The sequence below is a fragment of the Meleagris gallopavo genome, chromosome 1 (genome assembly GCF_000146605.3).
Source record: "Meleagris gallopavo isolate NT-WF06-2002-E0010 breed Aviagen turkey brand Nicholas breeding stock chromosome 1, Turkey_5.1, whole genome shotgun sequence".
Taxonomy (NCBI): domain Eukaryota; kingdom Metazoa; phylum Chordata; class Aves; order Galliformes; family Phasianidae; genus Meleagris; species Meleagris gallopavo.
Window position 1 is genome coordinate 28,763,746 of NC_015011.2, and position 6,858 is coordinate 28,770,603.

Here is a 6,858-nt window from a genome sequence, read left to right on the forward strand (position 1 = left end):
AAGGCCAGGCTGGATGTGGCTCTGGGCAGCCTGGTCTGGTGGTTGACGACCCGTACATAGCAGGGGGGTTGAAACTGGATGATCATTGTGGTCCTTTTCAACCCAGCCCATTCTATGATTCTATGTTTCACTGTTATGCCCTGTTAACATAATGCAAATGGTGTTTATCTTTGTTAACAGCCAGCATTCATGAAAGAAAGACATGCAAGAAGGAAAACTATAGAAAAAGCTGACAATGAAAAGCTGAAAGACTACAGCTCAAAGCTGTACTGAAGTTTGTTTTATGAGTTTGAAATGAATCAGCACTACATTGGCTGGGTTAACTGATACCTACATAGGCCATATACACTTTGTTAAAGTCACTCTTTAAAGATTACTGCAGTTAACAAAAATTGGCAAAATGTATATTCTTTCTTGATGCTACAGAAAAATGACCTGATAAACACACAGAAGTGTTACATAAAGCCTCGTTAACTGTTGGCGGGACTGAGTTCTTGGTAGAGCTCACAGGAAATCTTCACATCCTGTGAATACATGTGTTGGCAACATCATTGGAATCATTCTATCTCGTGACAATAGAATGATCTCCACAAAGAAATATCTCTGTACAAAACAGGGTTATGTAGACTGCGACTTCCTTATTTCTGAGTATTACTGGGGAAAGCCAGTGGTATAAAACTATAAATTCTCCCTGCCTAGATTCAGGGCTTTTGAAGTTTAAAAAAAAACAAAAAAAAAAAACCAGTAACAATTTCATGGCACATATCTGAAGAACAATCTTTATGATCTTCAGTGCACACCTTTTTATAGTATCTGCTTCTCATTATTCTGAGGACAACTTAACAGACTCCCAAAAACAGCATTCTGGTTTGGAAGATTATTGTATTATTAGAAGGATTCTTCTTCCAACTGTCACAAGCACTGTGTTTCACTGTGTTTTTCTTAGTTGCCCTGAGCTACTCTCTTATCCAGATTCTCATACCAAAAACTAGAATTAATGCCAAAGTGCTTTCTCTGCCACATTAGCCCTTTCCAATATCCCATTTGATATTATGACAAGGTTGTCAGGCTTGGATTTCATTCACAAATTGTGTTTGTTTGAAACAGAAGCGTTACTGAGATGCATGATTTACCAAACATGTAAATCACACTCGTCTCCTGCAAACAGAAGCCTCTCTCAGCTGATCACATACTGCTATGTTCCTACAGCTTCCACACACAGCGGATTAATAGACTGACATTGACAGAGCACATTTTTTGTTATTCACTAGAAGATCACTCAGAAATTACATTCGTCAAGTTTTGGTTTTGATATTTTTTTTTTAAATTAAGAGCTAGAATAATACATGAGAAAAGCCTGGATGACAAATGAGGTATCCCAAGTGATTTACAAAGCTGAGGAGGTGCATTCTGCCTGTTAATCAAACAAGTTATCCGAGAGAGTACTGGTCAGGCAGGAATACTTATCTTCAGCACTAGGGGATAGTTTGCTCTCATCTATTACAGGTTATGTGGTTAAAGGCTAATTAAAGGAGAAAAGACAGACAGCTCAAGAAACCCTGCTGCTTACACAGCACAAAGGCAGCGCTCCAGGTTCCCCGAGGAAGAGTATTCTGGGGTTGTGCCAAACAGACTGCAGTAAGGAGCTGGGAAGCTTCAGGGAAATGACCAAAGACAAGGAAAACAAAGCATCGAGGCAAGCTGGAGAGAAGTGAGAATGAAAACAGAAGGAAGAGGGTTCAGTGACACAAAAACAGGCTGTCAGTAGAACTGGCTGCGCTGCAAGCCTGATCACCAGTCTCCTTCATAAACACTGTATCTGTATTCGTGGGTGAAGGGGTGCTCTATTTTGTGTGCACATGCGTGTATGGAAGTCCAAGAGGCAACCTCGAATCACAGGAGCCCACTTGTCTGGAACTGTAGAGGCCTGACCTGAGTGCACACAGCATGTGGGTGTGCACACTGGGGCACTGTTACGAGCAAGTTCCCAGCTAGATTCACCAACAAAGAGGGTCATACTCTTGTCAGCCAGGTAACAGAGAGGCCGTAAGGCTGAGTCACACTGCAGAAATCTCAAAGTGTGAGCTGCTGAAAGAACCAGGAGGTCCCAGCCAGCTCCAAAAGTCTTCGTGTCTGGAGATTTAGAGGTTGACAGATGATACAGCCGTATGTCTGGAACCAGCCAAGCGAAACACCCATCTTCATGAAGCAACTGGGAGACCAGGCAGCCCAGATGCCAGACAGACAGTCTGAGGCCAGAGATTGGAGGGATTCTCAGCCCCACAGGTGTGCATGCATATGTATATTGCGGAGCTCTGAGTACCAGCAACCAAAGCAGAGCTGCAGGCCCTATGGGTGTGCACACTCAGGCCAGCAGCAGGGAGGAGACCAGAGGGTCAGGACCAGCTCCTGCACCGATTGAGCATGTAAGGCCAGGTACTGGAAGGACCCACACTGAGTGCATTTATATGGTTTTTACTAAGAGGCTTTCACGTTCATCAGCCAGAAAAGGGAATAGGATCAGGCCACCTGTGCTGTTTGTGCTTCAACAAGTGCTCTTTTTCCGTGTTGATGCCTGTGGCCAGCCATGTGCATACACATGTAGTGTGGGCTTGTGTCCCTACTAGGAATAAGTGCTGAGCTCTGCCACCGGCTGCCCCAAGGGATGGGAGGTGCAGCAGCCGCCTCTCCATCAGACAGCCATGCTGGACAAGTTTTAACATCAACCGCTGCCAAAAATACCAAAACAAAGAAAAGGCAGTTTTAAAAACATTGGATCCATGTCAATTCAAGGTATATAAAGGTATCTCTCTTTTAGACAGCAAGCCATTTAAGACCTCTAGAGGATAATTTAGCTTCAACAAAAAAATGGATAATAAAAACTTCAGTCTTTCAGACACAGTGAAAGTGTCTATATTATGACTGAGAAGAAGGATTTGGGACAATTCTAAATTTATGTGAAAATATATAGCAATGCATTACTCACACCAAGACTGAGGCCCTGTGCTTAAGCAAGCTAAGTTCCAACCATAAGGAGTCTCCTAGCAATAAGTGATTAAAAAAAATCCTTTTGTTAAGTTCACTAGTGAGCTTACCGTTAAGGGAGATCATGGCTTTCATCCATGCTTTCCAGTCCAGATGCTGTCTCTTATACTACTGTAACTTCACAGAGCTTAGCAGCACGTACACTCAGGGTTGCAATCACCTAATGTGGGTCATGACTGCTGTATTGCTGTCAGCACTGCACTAACAAGCTAAATCTAATCAACAGCAAGCATCAACTAACCCAGAGAGACTGCTGCAGCAAAACAGGAAGGCCATGTTTTTATTTCCTTCCTGCTCATACATACAGGAGCAAAAAGTTAGGAAACAACGAGTTTCCCAATTCAACACTGAAACACACTGAGAAGACCTGATTCTTTGAAAAACTTTTTCTGATCTGATTCTTTGTTTTAACATATTTCAACTGAAAAACAGTTTTTTTATAGCTTTATTAAACAGGAGACAGTAGATCCTAAATTTAATGTTAAACGTGCAACACAGGACAATCTTGGCAATATCCCATTGATTTATAACATGTCTGTGTAACATAACATTTGTTAGTCATCTTTGCCATATGACAAACTCAGCTGAACTTTTATTTCTGAATTAAAGTTTCAACTACAAATTATTCCATGCTTCACCTTTTAAAAGTTTCACTCACATTTTGTAGACCAAATAATTCCTTAAGGTACAAGAGTAGCTGAGAAGCATTCTGGTTAAGTTCTCACATAGACCAAAGTATCAGCCCACGTACTGCCACCATCCTACTCTGCTGCCAAAGCTTGTGGTATACCTCTTATACTTCTCCATGCACTAAAATCCACTCACCTTTCCCTTTGCCAGTCTAGTCATACAGCAAGAAACAGATGTAGTCCAGTATCAGTTACATATCACAGAACAGTGACAGCTACATACACAGATATAACACTGCCACCTGCATGAAAATGCTGAACTAGAGTACAATGGAAAAATGTTTAATTCTTCTTTTTTTTTTTTTAATAGGGTCAAGTTCATTGACCTAATGAGCTAATTACTGATGCTTTCCTGCTTTTTTTCACAAACTTGCCTTCAGAACAGCACTCCTTTCGGACCTGAATGGAAAGATGAAGATTATCTGCTTAACTGAAGTGGCAATATTGAGAAAATTAACCGAAGATTCGCTTTTCATAAGCACAGTTATAGTCTGCTAATTAGACAATCTAGAAGCACATGCAGGAGAGCTAACTCGAAAGGACATTCCACAGCAAATAATAATAATGACATATGTTACCAATGTGCACTTATCCACTGTTGTTGGTTTGCTGGCGTTTTTTTTTTCCATTTTTTCCACAGCCCTCATCCTCACCCATAAATCATAACAGCAAATGAAAAAAGGCTCACTCCATATACTGGTTTTTGACCAACTTTGTATCTTCTGAATGCGGTCACTTCAATACTCCCTTTCTTCAGGTTCAGATCCGTTGCTCACTTAGCTGTTACATATGACAGTATTTACAATGGAATGGAGGAGAATCAGGAGGACAATTTACCATCAGTGTTGATCTTTCTTCACACATAAGCCCGAGTTCCAGGCTTTATCTAAAACTCTCAAAATGCTTTAGAATCACAGAATGGTTTGGGTTCAAAGGGACATTTAAGGTCATCTGGTTCCAACCCCTCTGCTGCAGGCAGGGATACCTCCTATTAGATCAGGTTACTCAAAGCCCCATGCAGCCTGGCCTTGAGAGCTTTTAGGGAGGGAGCATCCACAACCTCACTGTTTTTGTTTGTTTATTTTGGTTTTGTTTTTTTCTTTCTTTTCATAAAAATCTTTGCAGCAATTTATATCCAGTTTCAAGACACTGCTTTTAGTCTGTAGTCATCTTGTTCCTCGGGCTAATGTAGCCTTTGAAACAAACACCTCATTACCGAAGTGATTACCTCCCTTGAATTATTATTGAAGGATCTTGCCTCAGCTTGTCATTCAAGTTTCAACATAGTACTTCCTTTCTAATTAAAGATCCTCTACTGAGAAGCATCAGCACTATTGTGAAATTCTGGCAGGTGTGGTACTCTCAAGCTTTATTCAAAGCTTGCACTTCTCATGTTCGCATACTTCTGAAAGCCACCAGAAATCTTCAATTTCTTCCTTCCACCACAAAATATGACCGAATTCCTTCTGCTTTTATGTCATACACTGAATCAGATTATTTGGGAAAAAGAAAACTCTACTCAGCTTAGAAAAGGAGAAAGCATTGCTGAGTCCATGAATGCCTTCAGATGATAGATATATTTGCTTCGCCAAATTGCATTTTACAGCTAACAGTAAAAACAGCTGAAGCACCTCACTACTGAGAGTTCCCACAGATGCATAAGAAACATTAAACTTCAGGAAGGATTAAAAGCCGTAATTTGTTCCATAAGGCTATTACAACCCTTAGTATAGGGCATGATTGCAAAACAGCAGTAACGGGCATCAAGCAGCTTTGTGGCTATCAAGCTCCATCTCCACTACAGAAACAGCTGAAGTATGAAATCTGACCACCACTAAGACATTCATGAAGATTACACATGAGAACACGACACGATTCAATATGTGGGAATAACTGAAACAAGCATCTAAAGGAAGATTCAGTAGGGCATTCCTTTACTGCCACAGGATGGAATTTTTCCTTGAAGAGTCACTTAGTCCACTAAAGGCCTGTAATAAGATAGTTTAAGTGCTAAGGCACTGACCGACCCTGAGTTTTGCAGACAAAGCACACAAACTTCCAACAGTTCGCAGTGGGAAGATGCTCACCAGAAGCCTTTACTTTGACATCAGTTTATAGGCAAAGAATTCCCACAGATGTCACCCGATTTTACAGAAAGGTATGTCTCCATGAAAGCATATGCCTGTGAATTACCTATGGCACTTAAACCTTTGGAAGATAACTACTCAGTCTGTGAGGCTTTTCTGCATTGCAACACAGAACAGATTTCTATCTCATTCTACCCTAATGCAGCAAGTAAGAAGTTCCACCTCACTGGAGTTCTCCTCCATTGGTATCTTTGAATTAGTACAAATACTAACAAGGAAATAAGTATTGCTTTCCAATAGATTTGGTTCTTCTGCTAAGCAGGACCACGACACACCTGAAAGTAATGTCGAAGTTTATTAATCCAAGTTACATCAAATGCTTCTTCCCTCCTATTTCTATTTAGAACTGATTTATTAAAGTCATTAAATGTTACACAGAACCACTACAGCTAGCTTTTCTTTGCAGTTACCAAAATCTTTAGCACTAGCACAGTCCCCAGGCAGCCAGCTGTAGGGTGTCAGAAGAGGAAGGCAGGCAGCCTCAGCACACCGCATCGCAGTGCCTCGAGCTGCCTGGGACTTAGGTCAAGCTGGCCCAAAAAACCTCGGTCCTAATTTCTCCTACAGCTTCAGCCTAGCAGAAACTTTACGAAAGCCTTACTAAACTCACTCTTCTCACAGCGACTCGTGCTCCGTACTCGCGCTGTGCACCGGGGCTACTCGCACTCCACACGGTTCCACAGGGACCTCCGTGCGGCCAGGCAGGGTGGGAGAGCACGGAAAGGGAAAACTGGAGTTTTCGTACACTTTCACTATCCCGTTCACACTAACACCGAGCACAGAGGTGAGACAGGAGAGCTGGTACCCAAGCTTGAAGCCGGCCACAACTATTCACAGAGTTACTCGCCGCCGCCCAGAGCCCAAAAACCCCTCGCAGCAGCCGAGCTCGGATCACGAAACGGCCCGCCCCTCCTCGCAACCCTCGTCAGGCCGCTCCCGGCCCGGACTCCCACCAGTCGGGGCCGTCCGCGGCCGGC